Source organism: Microtus oregoni, unplaced genomic scaffold, assembly GCF_018167655.1.
Source record: "Microtus oregoni isolate MIOR12 unplaced genomic scaffold, Mior012 000019F_ref0000042, whole genome shotgun sequence".
In the NCBI taxonomy this organism is placed as follows: Eukaryota; Metazoa; Chordata; class Mammalia; order Rodentia; family Cricetidae; genus Microtus; species Microtus oregoni.
The window spans coordinates 9,750,733-9,769,221 of record NW_024543078.1 but is presented as its reverse complement, the minus strand read 5'-3'; the positions used below and the strand labels follow the sequence as shown (position 1 = coordinate 9,769,221).

General features: G+C 37.9%; 2 pseudogenes; both read right to left on the bottom strand.

Annotated features, from left to right (window-relative positions):
* Window positions 1-2,069: 2,069 nt before the first annotated feature.
* LOC121459592 lies at window positions 2,070-2,939 on the bottom strand (annotated as a pseudogene).
* A 1,010-nt stretch (window positions 2,940-3,949) lies between these two features.
* Window positions 3,950-9,669, bottom strand: LOC121459828 (annotated as a pseudogene).
* Window positions 9,670-18,489: the final 8,820 nt, after the last annotated feature.

Here is an 18,489-nt window from a genome sequence, read left to right as displayed (position 1 = left end):
CATGGTCAAACTCCCAGTGGCCATATCCTTAAAGATTGCTGAGTCCTTTCCCATCCCCCTGTCACACAGGAAATCCCATCATTTGTGAAGATCTATATCCTACAGCATCTTTATCACAATTTTTAGACTCTCTTCAAAGGCTCCCTCTCTGGACTGTCTTTATTTTGATTTGTTTGTTCGGTGGAAGAGGTTGTCCCAGCAGCCTTCAATGTCTCTCATTCTCCATTACGCAGAAGAAGCTTCCTTGCCCCCAAAACTGGCAGCAGCAGGGATCACAGACTTGCAGACTTTTACATGGACTTGCAGTCTTTTTAGATTTGTGATTGATCCAACTGTTAGATGTATGATTAGGGGAAATCAGTTTCCAGGCTGTAAGCAGTTGTTTTGTCCTCTTGCCTGCCAGTGGTCTCTGCTTTCCAGGAGATTTTAGTTTTTGTGAGGTCCCTTTTATGAATTGTTGATCTTAGCGCCTGCACCATCACTGCTTTGTTTAGGAAGGAGTCTCCTGTGGCAATGCATTCCAGGCTCTTCCCTAGCTTTTCTTCTATCAGGTTCACTATATATGGTTTTATGTGAGGCTTTTGAATCACTTGGATTGGAGTTTTTTTCAGGCTGAAAAATATGGTGTGTTATCTTCTTTTTTTCAACATACAATAGGCTCACTACTTTTTGCTTTACAGATAGTATCAACATATGAGTGAGTCCATACCATGCTTATATATCTGGGTCTGGGTTACCTCACTCAGTATTGGTTTTTCTAGTTCCATCCATTTGCATGCATATATCAAGATGTCATCAATTTTTAATTTTTAATGATTTATTAGATTCTGAAATATTAAACATAAAATTGGATTTGGGAGCATAGGTAATGATGGTGGTAAGACAAATAATAGTGAACAAGGACAACAGACAAATCTCCTATAGTAAATATTCCTCCCGTTTGTGTATTTGAAGGATCTTGGACTTGTTAATACCGCTTACTAACCGGGCTTGTGACGCTGGTCCAGACAAAGTGAGCCCTGTTTACTGGGAAGTGTTTGGAGGATGGGAAGAGTGCGTGGAAACGTTACTGCAGAATGGTTACAGCCCAGATGCACAGATGTGCTTGGTCTTTGGATTCAGTTCCCCTCTGTGCACAGCTTTCAAAAGGAGTAAGTATATTTGTTACATTTTGCTTATATTTAATAATCAAGTGACTTTTCTTCATAGTGACACTTGGTGTCTCTTTTAGCACTAATTTGCTAATCTACAAAAGGCCTGCTTCAGGATATGTTGTTCAATCTAGCGGAAGTGAGGTTGATAACACCAGGATATTTACCTTTTTCTTCTTGAAACTGCATTATACTTTTAGTATAACAATGTTGGGAAATGCTTTAAATATATTAATATAAATGCTTAGGCCTACTCTGATGTCTTTGAAATAATTCAAGATTCAAAATTGTACTTATCAAGTAAGGAAGTAACTGCTTCAGGTGTTTTAAGTATAAAACTTTTTATTTATTTATTATTTTATAACCCTTACAATAAAACCTTGGTTTCAGGTACTTTTTTATTACTTTTTAATGTACATGGGTATTTTGCCTGCATGTAGTCTATGCACTGCATTCACATAATGTCCACAGAGACCAGAAAAGGGAACTGGAGCTGCGGATCATTGTTAGCTGCTATACTGGGAATCGAACCTGGGTCCTCTGGTGTAGCAGCCAATCTTCTTAACTGCTGAGCCATCTCTCTGGCCCCAGTAATCTTACTTTTGACTGGTCTGAGATTTAGACGTAGAAACTATCAGTGAGGACAACCTATATCTCTTGACAATCTGTCCCTGGCTTCTTTCATTCTCTTGGCGAAAAGTTTATCATATTCTGCAGCCTCCTCTTACTGTCTTTGTGTGTTGTTCCTTCAGAGCAATAGGTTGGCATCTATGTTGTAGTACACTTGGATAACAAAAGCCTAAATCATGGGGGCTTTGGTCCTGGGTTTCTTAGATTTTTTTCTAGGTGTGTACAAGGTTTTATAGGTACTTTGTAAACATCAGAATCAATTGGGTCCTTTTCTACAAAAGCCTGATGTCATATTACAAAACCAGGAACCATACTTTCCGAGGCACTCTGATGAAGGGCAGAGAAAACATCCACATAACTGATGTTTAGGTGAGAAGGCAGAAAGATGATCTCAGTCAATCTGATTTGCCAGGGAAGGAAGCCTAAGGTGCTGTCCACAGGACCAAACTTCAATACTAACTCAGGGTCAGGGAAACCATGTGAACTAAGTAAGCCGTCTAGCAGATCTCCATCCAAATCTCTGGGTGTCCTCTGCTGCTGAGCAAAAGTCCTGAGCAGCTCTCAGAATATACGCTTTTTCAGCTCCTGGGGACAGCACCTTCACTGCTGAAGGGCAATTTAATACTTGGTGGTCTTTGTCATTACTACTTGCAAATTCTGGTTATTATTTGCAACAATCTCGGCCCAAAAGTTCCTATTGTTGTTGCACAATTTCATCCATCAATCTGGAGTTATTTCTCTTGAACAGGCCTTGGTGGTCTTAGACACTAATGTAGAGATCCCCAAGGCCATACACCACACCACTGAGGCTCACGGTGTCTGAGAAGCTGGGCTCATGGTCCTCCTTAGTGACCACCAGGCCCATATACAGTAGCAGCTTCTGCAGGGACCCGCCCTCCGAAGACCAGCACAGCCTGGGTGGGGTGACAGCCAGCCTGGGGCCCAGTGAGGGTGCAGGTGATGATGCTGGTTCCTGCCAATGGCCAGGGCTTGCTCAGCTTGAAGCCCAGCAGCACTAGGACCACAGTGGAGGCAGCACAACAGCAGCTGCTCCAGATCCAGTTCCAGGGGAAGCAAAGGCAGAGCCAGGAAGTGAGCACTCTGCAGGTAGAGCAGCACTTGCAGCACCTGCCACACCAGCTCCCACAGCCCGGTCATTCTCCCATGGCGTTGGGACACCGTCTCCTCCTTCCCCTCCATCCCACATCCCCGGGCCTGAGCCCCTCATCACTGCCAACTCCTCACCTAGCCCCCACTGCCATCTTCCTCCGCCCTTCTAAGTCTATTTATTTATGGCTTCCTGACAAAAATTGGTGACATCCCCGACCACTAAGGAATGGTAATATCTCTCAGTTCAGGAATATCCACAATACATCACTAACAGATTGGTGCTTTCTATCTCCAGTTCTCCTTGTAACCCCACCCCTGACTCCTGTGGCCATAGATGCTATCATTTTAATGCTGCAGAAGTGGCTACAAACATACTACAAATTTCATTGACTTTCTTGAACTCATTGTTATGGATAGCTAGCTGTGATATAACTTAAGTCTGTCCAAACATTTTCACTGTCCCAGACAGATGACTAGATAAAAAAAAACACTTGTCACCAAGTCTGGCAACCTGAGTTTTCTTTCTTGTAGATACCATATTTTTGTCTGTTTCTAACATGAAGCACCACAGTGGTGAAAAAATAGCCTTCAGAAAGGTTTTTTGTCTTGTTTTGTTTTGTTTTGTTTTTTTTTGAGATAGAAAGATTTTCTTTATTAATGACCCCAACCGTATTTCTTTAGATACAGGAGTTTTGAACTCAAATACTTAGAAGAATACAAGTTAAGATTGCATTATCTGCAACTCATTACCAGTAACATATTGCAAAGCAAACAGCTTGGAAAAGGGAAAAAGGAAGGGGAGTGAAAAAGGGAAAAATAAAAGAAGGGAAATAAGTTGATCAAGTGGAAATTTTTTTCTTTTCTTAAATTCTTGGGAACTGTGAAGTCCTTGCAAGCACAGTTCGTTTCTGCAGATTATTTGCCAAACTCGTACAAAATGGAACCCAAACGGAGAATCCCTTAAGAACCTGGAGAGGTGCAACATGAAGGGCTACAATTATCCAGTAGCAAACGGTCCAGCCTTCCATCAACAGAGCTTCTTCCTCAGTTTCCAAGTGTTAGCGGGATGAAAATGTCTTCCCCATGAATGTTTTCATTACTTTTTTTCTCTGCATCTGGGTGTGCACGATTGAGCACCTTAAGGAAGTCAGATGGTTTTGCTCGCATTCGTGTATGAATATAGGCCTTGAGTACTTAATGTGGTAGTGCAGATAGTCCCAGAACGTGTGGATCAGGTTGATGGTGTTGTCTCGAGCAGTGGCATTGGTGTGGCGAGGGGAGAGCACGAAGGTGATGTAGCCAGTGTTGTCACCCACGGCAGCATCTGTGTCTTTCAGCTCTAGAGGAGGTTTCCTGTGGTTATAAAGGACCTGGGGGGCTGGTCTCTTCGTCCTTCTTTGAACTCTTGCATGAAGACCTTTCCAATGACAACATCGTCATCATCCTTAAACACCGTGCTGAAGACTACTGTGACTCTGCCTTTTTTAGATTCAACAGACAATGGATAACCACTCTGTTCCCTCCTTCCTTGTCCTCTTCTTGTGCTAATTTTTTGGGAGAAATTAATAGCAACTATCCCAAAACTGGTAGACTTAACCTCATAATAAGAACTTCTTGGATTCTTCCTAGAATTGTACGTGATGCTCCAATAACTGGAGCCCATACGTTCTATACTGATGCAAATAAATCAGGGAAAGCAGGTTACAAGTCAGATGAATTGAGTAAGGTGGAACAAAGCCCTTATAATTCTGTCCAGAAGGCAGAATTATATGCCATTCTTATGGTGCTAAGGGATTTTAAAGAACCTCTTAATATAGTTACAGATTCACAATATGCAGAAAGAGTTATCTTGCATATTGAAACCGCTGAATTTATACCAGATGACACAGAGTTGACTTCATTGTTTATCCAGGTACAAGACATAATCAGGAACAGGCTTTGTCCGATGTACATAACACACATCTGGTCCCATACAGGTCTGCCTGGTCCTCTAGCCCAAGGCAATGCTGAGATTGATCAATTATTGATTGGAAGTGTGTTGCAGGCCTCAGAATTTCATAAGAAACATCATGTCAATAGTAAAGGCCTAAAGAAAGAATTTTCCACTACTTGGCAACAAGCTAAGGACATTATAAAGAGATGTCCTACTTGTTCTTTCTATAATCAAACACCATTGCCTGCAGGGAGTAACCCAAAGGGTACTAAGAGAAATGAAATCTGGCAGATGGATGTGTTCCACTTTATGGAATTTGGTAAATTAAAATATGTACACCATACCATAGACACATATTCAGGTTTTCAATGGGCTACTGCCCTGAGCTCAGAAAAGGCTGATTCAGTAATCACACATTTATTGGAAGTTATGGCCATCATGGGTATACCTGCACATAAAGACAGATAATTGTCCAGCATATGTATCTAAAAAAATGAAATGCTTTTTTAATTATTATAGTATAAAACACATTACAGGTGTACCAAATAATCCTACAGGTCAGGCCGTAGGATTTGAAAGATCAAATCGTACTATAAAGGATATGCTGAACAAACAGAAAGGGACCGAAAATACCCCCAGAAATAGATTACATAATGCTTTATTAACCTTGAATTTTCTTTTTTTTTTTATTACAGAGCTACAGTAATGAAAACAGTGTGGTACTGGCATAAAAACAGAGAAGTCGACCAATGGAATCGTATAGAAGACCCGGATTTTAACCCACAAACCTATGAACACCTCATTTTTGATAAAGGAGCTAAAAGTATACAATGGAAGAAAGAAAGCATCTTCAACAAATGGTGCTGGCACAACTGGATGTCAACCTGTAGAAGAATGAAAATAGACCCACATCTTTCACCGTGCACAAAACTCAAGTCCAAATGGATTAAAGACCTCAATATCAGCCCGAACACACTGAAAAGGATAGAAGAGAATGTGGGAAATACCCTACAACAGATGGGCACAGGAGATCGCTTCCTATGTATAACACCAGAAGCACAGACATTAAGAGCAACATTGAATAAATGGGACCTACTAAAACTGAGAAGCTTCTGCAAAGCAAAGGACACTGTCACTAAGACACAAAGGCAACCTACTGACTGGGAGAAGATCTTCACCAACCCTGCAACAGACAAAGGTCTGATCTCCAAAATATATAGAGAACTCAAGAAACTAGACTTTAAAATGCTAATTAACCCAATTAAAAAATGGGGCACTGATCTGAACAGAGAATTCTCAACAGAAGAAGTTCAAATGGCCAAAAGACACTTAAGGTCATGCTCAACTTCCTTAGCAATCAGGGAAATACAAATCAAAACAACTTTGAGATATCATCTTACACCTGTGAGAATGGCTAAAGTCAAAAACACCAACGATAACCTTTGTTGGAGAGGTTGTGGAGGAAGGGGTACCCTCATCCATTGCTGGTGGGAATGCAATCTTGTGCAACCACTATGGAAGTCAGTGTTTCGGTTTCTTAGGAAATTCGGGATCAACCTACCCCTGGACCCAGCAATACCACTCTTGGGAATATACCCAAGAAATGCCCTATCATATGACAACCTTGAATTTTCTTAACACTAATGAGAAAGGAACGACAGCAGCAGAAAGACATTGGATAATGGAAAAGTCTGCTGAACTAAATCAACCGATTTATTTCAAAGATGTGCTGACCTCTCAGTGGAAGCCAGGAGATGTGCTACATTGGGGAAGGGGTTTTGCTCTTGTTTCCACAGGAGAAGAAAAATTGTGGATACCATCAAAATTAATAAAGTTTCCATTTGAGGAAGAGAAGCCTCTTGGAAAGGAGAAATGACAACTCATCCATAATGATGATATTCATACAGGTGGTAAGAAAAACATAAAATGGGGGCAGGGTTCTGTTCTTATCTCCACAGGAAAACACTCATCTTTGAAAAATTCAAGGGACCCTGGATGTTTGGATACTGACAGATGGAAAAATACCTGCCCAATAGGAATTATCAAGAAAACTGAATGAGTTGTGTAAGTAAAATATATTAAACCATATTTCTAAATTTATAAAGCTGGTTTTGAAGTTGGACTCTGGCTCAGTCCCTCTCCAATCCCAAGCCAGTTAGTAAGAGAAAAACCCAGAGTTTCTGGAGTTTCTGTCTCATGTCAAGAGCCATGATATGGGACAGAAAGAAATATGAGTTTAGAAAACATCTTTGCTTTTCTTCATATCTATCATACTTTTCATTGAATATATCTATCATGCCTTTCAGTGAATATATATATATATATGTATATATATATATGTGTGTGTGTGTGTGTGTGTGTCAATATATGCCTATATGATTAATGTTTAAGTTTTTCACAATGAACAATGAGTTTTTCCTGAAGTGACATTTGAAGTTTCCAGGAAGAAGATGGGGCCCCATAACGACAACTCCACCTGGTTGATATGACGTCATGATAGTGATAGCGGTACTACAAGACCTGCTTTGGGTACCAGCTGCACAAGACAGTTCCAACTTGGTTAGCTGAAATGGTGCACATCTTATACAACATTTTGGCCAGACCTGCACAAAATACTCAGAGACTATTGGCAATTTTAAAAGACATTGATCGTGAAATTTAACCATCATTTTATTTTCAAAGGATCCAACAGAAAGAACGTCGCCCCTATGACAGCTGGAAGTAATTCTAGAGGATGACGTCCCCTCTCCCAGTAAAGTTTGCCCTTGGGTTTAGGGACATCATTTAGGGATTGATTATAATTGGTATATGATTGAGGGTTGGGGTTGGGGGAAGCTCAGGGATCATTTTGAAAAAAAAAGAGGGATGATGGGATAATAGATTTGTAATTGTGAGTTACTGTTTTTAGACAAATATATTGGTATAGATTCTTGTATATTGATACAAAGTTAAATTATATTGACTACTGTATGCATGCATGTTTCTACCTCTGTTTAAAACATTTTTTATGTATTGACATATATTGTATTGATATATATATATAGTATATATTTACCATATTGCAGTGTACATTTCTACCTCTGATTAAGATACTTATATAATGTTTGTGTATGATATATATTTACCTACTGCAATGTATATTTGTACATTGTTTATATTTGGAGGTCATTGTCCTCATTTGTTTCACAGTTGTTTATTGTCTTAGTCTTTAAGTTAGATAGATATTGAGAATTATATAGATTAATAGTCATCTAAGTTTGTCATTTATAATTAGACTAATCAGGTTCTTTAGATATATAGAGATTATACTCAGTAGAGATAGATAATCTTCAACTTCTTCAAAGAGCTGTAGAAAATGGCCTTTAATCTAACTCAGAGTTTTGTGGTAGTGAGACACAATTGCTCCTGGCAACACCACTCTATTCCCGAGAGAATGTTGAGCACCAAAGACACTCCACCTGGAGCCTTTCTTTTTGGCAGAACTGGCCTTTGGGCAAAGAAATGCCCATACCTCAACCACTGACAGAGATACAGAGCATGCATCAATGGATAAAACAGGACTGTCATATCCTGCCAAGACAGGGTAAGATAGTTTTGAAAAAGTTGCTTGCCTTTGAAAATGGTATGTCAGTTATGTTAGGCCTTAGCCAAAGTTGGTTGCTTCAACGCTGCTAACGTGACTTTGGGTGATTGCCCAGGTAGCTAGTTGTCTCTGTGATTTGTTGCATGTTTTGGAAGTTGTTTTACTGAACTTCCTAATTACCCAGGTAACATTATTTCCCTTCTCAGATCTTCGATGGGGTTGAAGACTATATAAATGTAGTTACTTTCTCTCATGACTTGGCCAAGTTATTTATTATACAAGACCTAAGCTAGTTAGAATAGGATATTTGTACTTATTGTATATAATTTCATAGTAGGTTTAGAACTCTCTTATTTAAACAAAAGGGGGAGGTGTTGCGGGAGGTCCTCCCACTCCTCCAGCCTATAGCCGCTGAGATACCAGCCCATTGGGGCGTGGTCTCTCTCCCCTTAAAAAAGTGGCCACTTCCCTCTCCTCTCTCTCTTCACTTCCTGCTCCACTGGCGATTAGACTCCCTTCCTCGTTGCGTTGCGTAGAGGGCTGTTGTCTTGGATGGTGATCTGTAAGTTTTTTCCCCTTTAAATAAATACCACCCTATTAATCATAATTCCAAACTGGTGTGGCATTGTTTGTGACTTACGCCTTCAGAACTGGAAGTATTTCTCAAAGACAGAGGCAAAGCAATTTTGCTTCAACATGCCAGCCTGCTGCACGATAGAATCCTTGGATGCAGGCAGATTTTCAAGGTCATATAGCAAAGAAACATTGTATCCCAATTCTGGGTTTACCAAGAAACTCCCATATACTCTCTTTAATAAGTCATCAGCACCATGTGCCTGAAGTTCCTTGTAGAATTTCAAAGGAATACTGACCATCACCTGTAGGGTTAAGCCAGCCCCTTAGGGGCGGGCTTGCCTCAGGCGAATGTTGACTGATAAATCGAGCTTGTGGGAGCCTGTGTGTCCCTTTTCCTGCTTCCTGTGCTAAGCGGGAACCTCGGTTCTGTAAGTTTATTTCTTCATTAAAGCTGTATATATTTCTTTACAATCTGCCTGCATTTATTTACGCCGCTACAATCACCTTTGTTTTGTCTCCATTAGGTTTTGAAATATGATAAAGGACACTATCAAAATCTGCAAATGTTACTTCTACAGCTTCTGGTTTGTTTCCAAAGGCCGTGTTCTGGAAGGAGAGTGAGATCTCCTCGATGATGCGATTGTTCACCTCCAGCAGGATCATGGCGGAGGCTGCCCCTGAAGCTTTAACCCGCCTGCCAAGCCGCCACTGCCTCCACCGCCGCCTCACCCACGATCCCGGTCCCCCGAGAAAGGTTTTTACTGGGCTTTAGCCTTTAAATCTCTCTCTTGCTCAGATGAGTCACTTACTCAGATTGTTCACCGTTTAGGTGATGAACTGTCTCTGTATGTCACACTTGATTCTTGGTGTTTGTGTCTGCAGGATAGACTTTTTTTCCTGCTAGGATCTGAAGTGTTTCCCAAATTTGTCATCAGGCCTTGAGATAGAGAGAAATATGTATTTTAAGAGAAATATATAGATTTGCCCATATTATTTATATTTTAACCTGTGGTTACCTGACTAGGAGAATTTGCTATGCTCAAATGGCATGCAATGATCAAGGTCATATAGAGCACTAAGGTTGCTTTTATCTCTGAGCATGCCTTTGTGTTTGAGAGCTTTACAGTAATTGTCCCAGATTCTCAGAGAGTGCTGACAACATTCTGTGATTCTTCAGTCTTTTCCTTCGGAATGGTACTTTTGATGGAAAGGGATGACATATAGTAGCATTGGCCATAAGCCTTTTGAGAGTGTGCTCTTTCTTCATTTAACCTAGACAGTGTGAATACAGTAATTGGGAGAAGTTTGGGGCTTGCTTATTAAGCATGTTATATAGTATACAAATAGAGAGAAAATACATTGGGCGAAAGTAATTTTATAGTTAAACTTGGAACATGTAAGGTTAAGCAGTGTTCTGGGAATTTTTCTTGTGGCATTGTAGGGGGATGAATGGATCTACAAATGTTTGAAAAATCTGGAAACTTAGGATAAGTTTATATTAATAATAAATATGTCATTACACCTGCATTATAGAGTTTTAAGGAATTTTATACTCTTATTTATTATACTTCCCTCAAATTAATGATTAGGCCTATTGCTTGAATTTAAACATACTTCTGAAAAGCGTTTAGAGATTGATGAGCATTTAGTGTATAATTTGCTTAAAAATAACTTTGTCCCATGCCTAGATTTTTCTAGGCTTGTATACACTATAAGCTTTTTTCAGTTGTTTTTTTTTTTAATATCATTAGATATTTTTTTTCTTTCTGAGACTGGGTCTCAATATGCAGCTCTGACCTACCTAGAATTTGCTAAGGAGACCAGGCTGGCTGCAACTCGCAGAGATCCAACTGCCTCTGCCTCTCAAGTGTTGGGATTAAAGGTATAAGCTACCACATTTGTCAAGTTTTAGATGTCTTGAGAAGTAGTTGTTCTCACATGAATTTAGATTAGATATTTTGTATTTATTTGATTTAAAAATCTTGTTCTTTTCTAGATTCCATATTATAATTATTGAAAATATTTCAACGTTTATAGTTTTATAAATAATATAATGCCAAGTTCAAATGGAGAATAACTTTATTACTATATGCCTTCTTTTTCAGTTATGTGCACAGTGAACATATATGTTTATTATTCTTTTTAAATTTGACATTATGAACATTTTTAAAAATATGAGCATGTAATTCAAATTTAGTTTTTGATGACTGTAATATATTATGCTTATTACCTGTTTTTTTTGTGTTGAGTATTTAGTTTGTTTCTAATGTCTACTATAGAGAATACTGATAAAAACTTTTATACAAATGGGCTGAAATTTACTTTGAATCTTTTGGAGGAGAATACTGATAAAAACTTTTCTACAAATGGATTGAAATTTACTTTAAATCTTTTGGACAAATTTCCAAAGAATATATTACTGAATAAAAAGTCTGAAAGTTTTAATATATATTTTAATACATATGTATATATACTTTATATTTATTTGCATGAGTGTATTTAAATATGTATAAATATATTTGGCTAAATAAATGTATTTATTACATATGTGGTATTTTATTTGTTCTCATAAATACCAAATAGTGGCGGACAAGTAAAATAACTCAGAGTCACACAGCTAGGTGGCTCCAGGGTCTGAGCTTTCTTTGTAATCCTACCTGTTTTGATGATCTTGCCAAGTGGCTCTTTCAAATGAGTATCACACCTGTTTTCAGTCAATTTCATTGTAACGATTAGTATCCAATAATCTTTTTTAATACTAAATTTAATAGACAAAAATGATACATGTTTTTTCCCTGGAAGTACATGATAAGTAAGATTAACTTATAAGTTAAACTATGTTCATCGGAAAAGCTTTCCTGTGTGATAGGTATGGTTCATGACCACATACAAAACAGTGCAAATTGGCTATGGCTACATATCATGGAGGTTTCTAGAATGAATTAATCTTTGGGGAATGACCATATTGTTTATTAACTTTAAAATAGCGTTTAACTTTAACATAATAAAATTACATATAACAAAACGGGTATCAAGCAAGAATTACAATATTTATATTTACTTTACCTGTTATCCTAAGTGAGGAAAACTATAACTATCTATTTTTTCTTCAACTATATCAAAGACTCCAGAAAGATAGAATATTACCTAAGAAAATAGGAAGTACATTGTAAACAACTTCCAAAACTCTAGAAATGACAGAGACATCTCACTGTCTGGTCAGTTACCAAAGTTCTTCTCTATCATTGTGGCATCCATCTTCAGCCTATAGGCCGATAGTATCCAGCAGACTTTTTCATGAAGCATGAAATTTCAAAGACAATTCTGCCTATATCGGTAGTTTGCCAGTCACCTTCTTCTGTATTCTGAAGAATGTCTTGCAGATTCTTTCATGAAGCAGGAACTCCAAAGGATCGTCTCACCTTTAGGCAAGTTCAGCAGTCGTTTCTTGATGGGTTCTGCATGTCCAGTTCAATTAACAAACTCCATAAGGAGCCTTTTCAATGCCCATCATTTTCTTAAAGAAGCTGATGCTGCCAGGAGCAGATGTGTCTCACTGTCATGAAAAGTCTTAAGTTCATTTACATTTTAAATGTCTCTGAAAGATCTGAAGAATACCTATCTAACAGAAATACATCTCTGTACATCTAGAAAGTCTAACATGACTACAAGCTTGACTATTATAGATAAGAATCTATTAACATATATTTCTTAATTACACATTACATTTTTAAATGAGCTATGCAAAAACAATACCTTAATCAAGATCAGCTATATATAATAAATTTACCTTAAATTTGTATCAATATAGCAAGATCCATACAAATGCAAACTACCCCCCTCTATAGCTTAAACCCCTCTAAGTGTAAAGAAGCATTTACAAACAATATTTGAGAATATGGGCACAGTACTGTCCGAACTCCTTTCTGCATTTTATAGGGAAAAGAATTTTCTTTGTGAGGGGTGTTTACAGCAACCTTTCAGGAGGTTTTGATCCATTAAACCATATTGGTCTGGAAGTAATCCACAGGTTCTCATCTTCTGGGAAAACTAAAGAAGAACCTCCTTTCCAAAGCAACATATCCTCAGACTAAAATTTTGGAATCAAGATACCTTTATGTTGGTTTAACTTAGCAGTCCATGCAATGAAATGTCTCTCTGTACTTAGCTCTTTCACAGTCAAAAAATTCAAAGAAAACACACTAATATACACAATCTAAACTCTTTGTGTATTTTCCATCTTTACGTGGCTTAATTTTCTTTACTCCTTTTAATCTATGACTGTCTATACTCTGTCTCATTAAAGACATTTTCACTTCTTTTTCAACTCTGTTTTTTTCTCTCTTCCAAGCATACTCTTTTTTCTCTCTTTTAAGCCTATGTACATTTATCCAACACTGTGACCCATTTAGATTTCTTTTATGTCTGAATCTGTCTTTATTGCCTTATCTGTAATTCTTTACTGTCTGGAAGAGCTTTTTTTTTTTTTTGTTTTTTTGTTTTTTTGTTTTTTTTGAGACAGGGTTTCTCTGTGGTTTTGGAGCCTGTCCTGGAACTAGCTCTCGTAGACCAGGCTGGTCTCGAACTCACAGAGATCTGCCTGCCTCTGCCTCCCGAGTGCTTTTAAAATGGTAAGCAGATCAGTTTCAGTTGCTCTGGATGCTGCCTGTGCCTCTCTCCACTTTCAAAATGGTAGACATGCCATTACTGCCAGGTCTCAGAAGAGCTGTGCTTAGCACTTTAACTCTGAGAATGAATGTGCAGCAAATGAACCCTTTTTATCTGAGTAATAGCTAAATCTGCCATACAGCGCACTGCACGACCTAGAAATATCTCTGTGTATGGTGACAGGAATCTGCCATGCTCTCCTGCTTGTGCACACGTAGTAGAACTGATCTACCAACTGCCCAGGAGGAGAGCGCTGAGCCATGGGCATGGTTGCAGTCTCTTTCCTCCAGACGCTGAGTAGGCACACAAACACCTGAGCCCACAAATGCCATTAAAAAGCTCCATAGCTAGAGTTTGCACTGGCAGAATGGAATAACCACACAGAAACTATATTAATTAAATCACTGCTTGGTCCATTACCTCTCACTTGTTATTGGCTAACTCTTACATATTAATTTAACCCTTCTCCATTAATCTCTGTATCACCATGAGGTCGTGGCCTGTCAGCGAAGATTCAGCACATCTATGGTGGCAAACCCATGGAGATGCTCAAATCGGCTGGTATCTTAAAGGCTACTGGCTGAAGGAGCAGAATGTGCTCCCACATTACCTCCCCTTTTTATTTAAATAAGAGAGTTCCAAACCCAATACAAAACTATATACACTAGGAACAGATAGCAAGAATAAATAGAATTACACCCAGCATAAACAATATTAAGCAAGGAACATATGCTAAATGTTTTAATAAACATTCTATCTTATGGAGTCTAAGTCTTCTATAGGAAAGGCTTGGCTAGATCATAAGAGTACAGTAACTATGACTATCTAATCTTCAACCTCATCGAAGGCCTGAGAAGGGAGATAATATTACTTGAGCAGGCAGGAAGTACAATCAGGTAGCTTCCGAAGCAAGTGATATATGAAGGAGATAATTAGCCTACTGAGCAGTCACCCAAAGTCTCACTTTGCAACATTGAAGCAACCAAATTTGGCTAAGGCCTAACTTAACTGACAGACCATTTCAGAGGCAGGAAAGTTTTCAAAACCGTCTTACCCTGTCTTAGTAAGATTGGACAGTTCTGCTTATCCATTTCCGGATACTATGTAACTTGTCAGTAGTTGAGGCAGTGTCAGTTCCTTGTCCAAAGGCCAGTTTTGCCAAGAAGAACACAAACTCCAAGTGGATTGTCTTCAGTGCTCAACATTCTCACGGGAATAGATTGGTGCTGTCAGAAGCAATCAGGTCTCATGTCAACAGAACCCTAAATTATTAAAATGCCATGTTCCACAGATCCTTGAAGTGGTTGAAGATTACCTAACTGGACATAATATAATCTCTATGTATTTAAATAACCTAATTTATCTGACCGTATGTATAACAAACATGAACAACTATTGACCTATAATAATTAATACCTGTATAACTTAAAGACTAAAACTTCATGTCAGAATATTAAATAATTTGTAAACAAATATGTAACAAATGAGAATGATGACCTCAAAATATAAACAATCTATAAGTATCTTAATCAGGGGTAGCAGTAATATATAATACAATATGAAAATATACCCTAAAAGTTGTATTAGTATACAAAATGTTCTAAACCGAGACAGAAACACACATACGTAGAATCTGACAAAAGAACTTTGTATTGATGTATAAATAATGTAAACAAAAGTAACAAATACAATTTGAACTTGTATCAATATACAAAAACTATACCAATGTAAATTATCCATAAATAATAGCTCACAAGTTTCACTCTATTACCCACTATTACTGTCCCCCCCTTTTCTTTGAACAAACATAGATTTCACCCCAACCCTCTGTCTTGTATGAGTAATAATATCAACCCCTAAACAGTGTTCCCAACTCTAAGGACAAACTCTTTGGGGAAAGGGGAATGTCATCTTTTAGAATTACTTCCTGCTGTCATGGGGGTGATATTCTCTGAAAAGAATCCTGTAAAACTTAAGTGGTGCTTAAGCTCCAAAATTACTGTCTAGCACAGTTGCAAACAATTTCTGAGCAGTCAATGGGTTTTGGTTAGTTTTTGTTTTTATTTTCAAAGTTTTCATTTGGAGTTCTGCCAGAATATAAGAAGGAGCATCATTTCAGCAGCTGGTACCCAAAAAAAGCGGTCTTATAGTAGCGCTGTCTATATCACGATGTTATCTCAATTAGGTGCAGTGGTTGCTGTGGGGCTTCATCTTCTTCCTGGAAACCTCTAAGTTTACAGCAGGAAAAGGATCTGTAGGAAAATCTATTGTTCATCATGGAAAACTTAAACATCATTCACATAAACATACATACAATGAAGAATATGATATAGACAAAATAGGCATGGAGAAGGTAATTTTTTTTCTAAAGTCTTCCTTCTGTCTTATAACAGATGGCTCGTGATATGAGACAGAAACTCTGAACGTTCATTTTAACAACAAGCTTGGATTTAGAGAGGTACAAAGCCACTTCAGAACCAGATATACACACATATGTGTGTGTGTATAAATTGTAAGTGTAAACAGTACCTGGATTCATAAGCCATATTTTGTTTTCTAGATGCCTCTTAGTGGATAATCATTTTTCCTTCTGTCAGCAGATTATAGCAAGAGCAAGTAGGATACCTCTTTATAATCTCCTTAGCTTGTTGCCATGTAATAAAAAAACTCTTTCTTTAAACCTTTTCTATTGACGTGATTTTTTTATAAATTTCAGAGGCCTGCAACAGGTTTCCAATCAATAATTGATCAATTTCTGCATTATCTTGTGCTAGAGGACCTGGCAGACCCATATGGGATTGAATGTGTGTTATGTACAAAGACAAAGTCTATTCCTGATCATGTCTTGCACCTGGATAAACAATGAAGTCAATTCTCTATTAACAGGTATAAATTCAGCAGTTTCAATATGCAAGATAACTCTTTTCACATATTGTAATTTGGTAAGTATATTAAGAAATTCTATAAAATCCCTTATCACCATAAGAATGGCAAATAATTTCACCTTCTGGACAGAATTATAAGGGCGTTTTTCCACCTTACTCAATTCGTCTGATTTGTAATCTGCCTTCCATGATTTATAAGCATCAGTATGAAATGTATAGGCTCCAGTTACCAGAGCATCATATACGATATGAGGAAGAATCCAAGAAGTCCTCTTTCTGGGGTTAAGTCAATCGCTTTGGGTATAGTTGCTATTGATTTCTCCAAAAAAACTTAGCACAAACTCTTTGTCATGGTTCATTTTCATCCCATAACTTTTTATTTCATCAGTAGTGAAAGGCACTATAATTTCTGCTGGGTCTATACCTGCTAGCAGACAAAGTCTCAATTTACCTTTTATAATTAATTCAAAGACTTTTTCCATATAAGTTTTTAATTTATTACTTGGTTTATGTGGTAAAAAGATCCATTCTAAAATAATATCTTCCTCTTTATTAAAATTCCCATAGGAGAAATTCTGGAAGTCAGTATGACAAGAATACAACTAGGATTTCGATTCACCCTATCCACATGTGCTTCCTGCAATTTTTTCTCAACAATTGTCAGTTCCTTTTCTGCTTCAGCTGTGATTCTCTGGGACTATTCAAATCTTTATTACCATCTAATGCTTTGTTTAAATGAATTATTAGATCAGGTGTTATTGCAACAGCTGGTAGTAGGCTGGAAATGTCTCCTAACAATCTTTGAAAGTCATTAAGAGTCCGTAACTGGTCTCTGCTAATTTGTGTCTTTTGGGTCCTAATTTTTTGTAAACCTATTTTATAACCTAGATAACTGACAGAATCTCCTCTCTGTATTTTTTCAGGAGCATTCTACAATCCCTATTTAAGTAAAACTATCTTTATTTCTTCAAACATTCTTTCTAAAGTGTTATAGACATTCATGTAATGGTAAATTATAGGAAATTGCTTACATATTATTTCGAATGGCTGACTTACAAAGTATTAACACAGGGTGGGGTTGTTGAGCATTCCTTGTGGGAAGACAGTCCACTGGTACCTCCTAGTAGGCTGAGAATTATTACAAGTAGACACTGTGAAGACAAACTTTTCTCTATCTTTTTCTTGTAAAGGTATAGTGAAGAAACAATCCTTTAAATCAATAACTATGAGAGGCCATCACTTTGGTAATGGAGAGGGCAGAGGAATTCCAGATTGCAGAGGGTCCATTGATTGAATAACCTTGTTGATAGTTCTAAGATCTGTCACCATTCTCCATTTTCCAGACTTTTTCCTTAACAAATAAAGGATAATTTTATGGGCTGATAGATTCTTCTATATGTCAGGCATCTAATTGCTCTTGTACCAGGTGTTCCGAAGCCTGAAACTATTCCTCAGTTAGGGGCCATAGTTTAACCAATATTGGTTTCTCAGTCAACCATTTTAAAGGCAGGGCTGTTGGTACATCTAAAGGGTTATCAATTGCATTGTGTCCTTGTACAGCCCAAAAGGCCACTGTTCATCGTCTGTAATATCTTCTAACAGTTTCCTCAGAAACATAAGCTTTAGGGGCTTCAGGAATATTAATCTGGGTATTCCATTGCTGCAGTAGGTCATGACCCTACACATTCACTGCAATATTGGATATATATGGCCTTAGTTTTCCTATTTGCCCTTCTGGCCCTGTGCATTCAACCCATATTGTGCTTTGTCTTAGCCAAGATAGGGTTCCAATTCCCATGGACTGAACATCTACCTCCTGAAGAGACCAATTCGGATGCCAAGATTTTGTATTAATGATACTTACATCCACACTATGTCTAATAAGCCTTCAATAAAAATGCCATTTATACACACTTTTAGCTTTGGTCTTTGATCATTTCTAGAAGTCTGCCA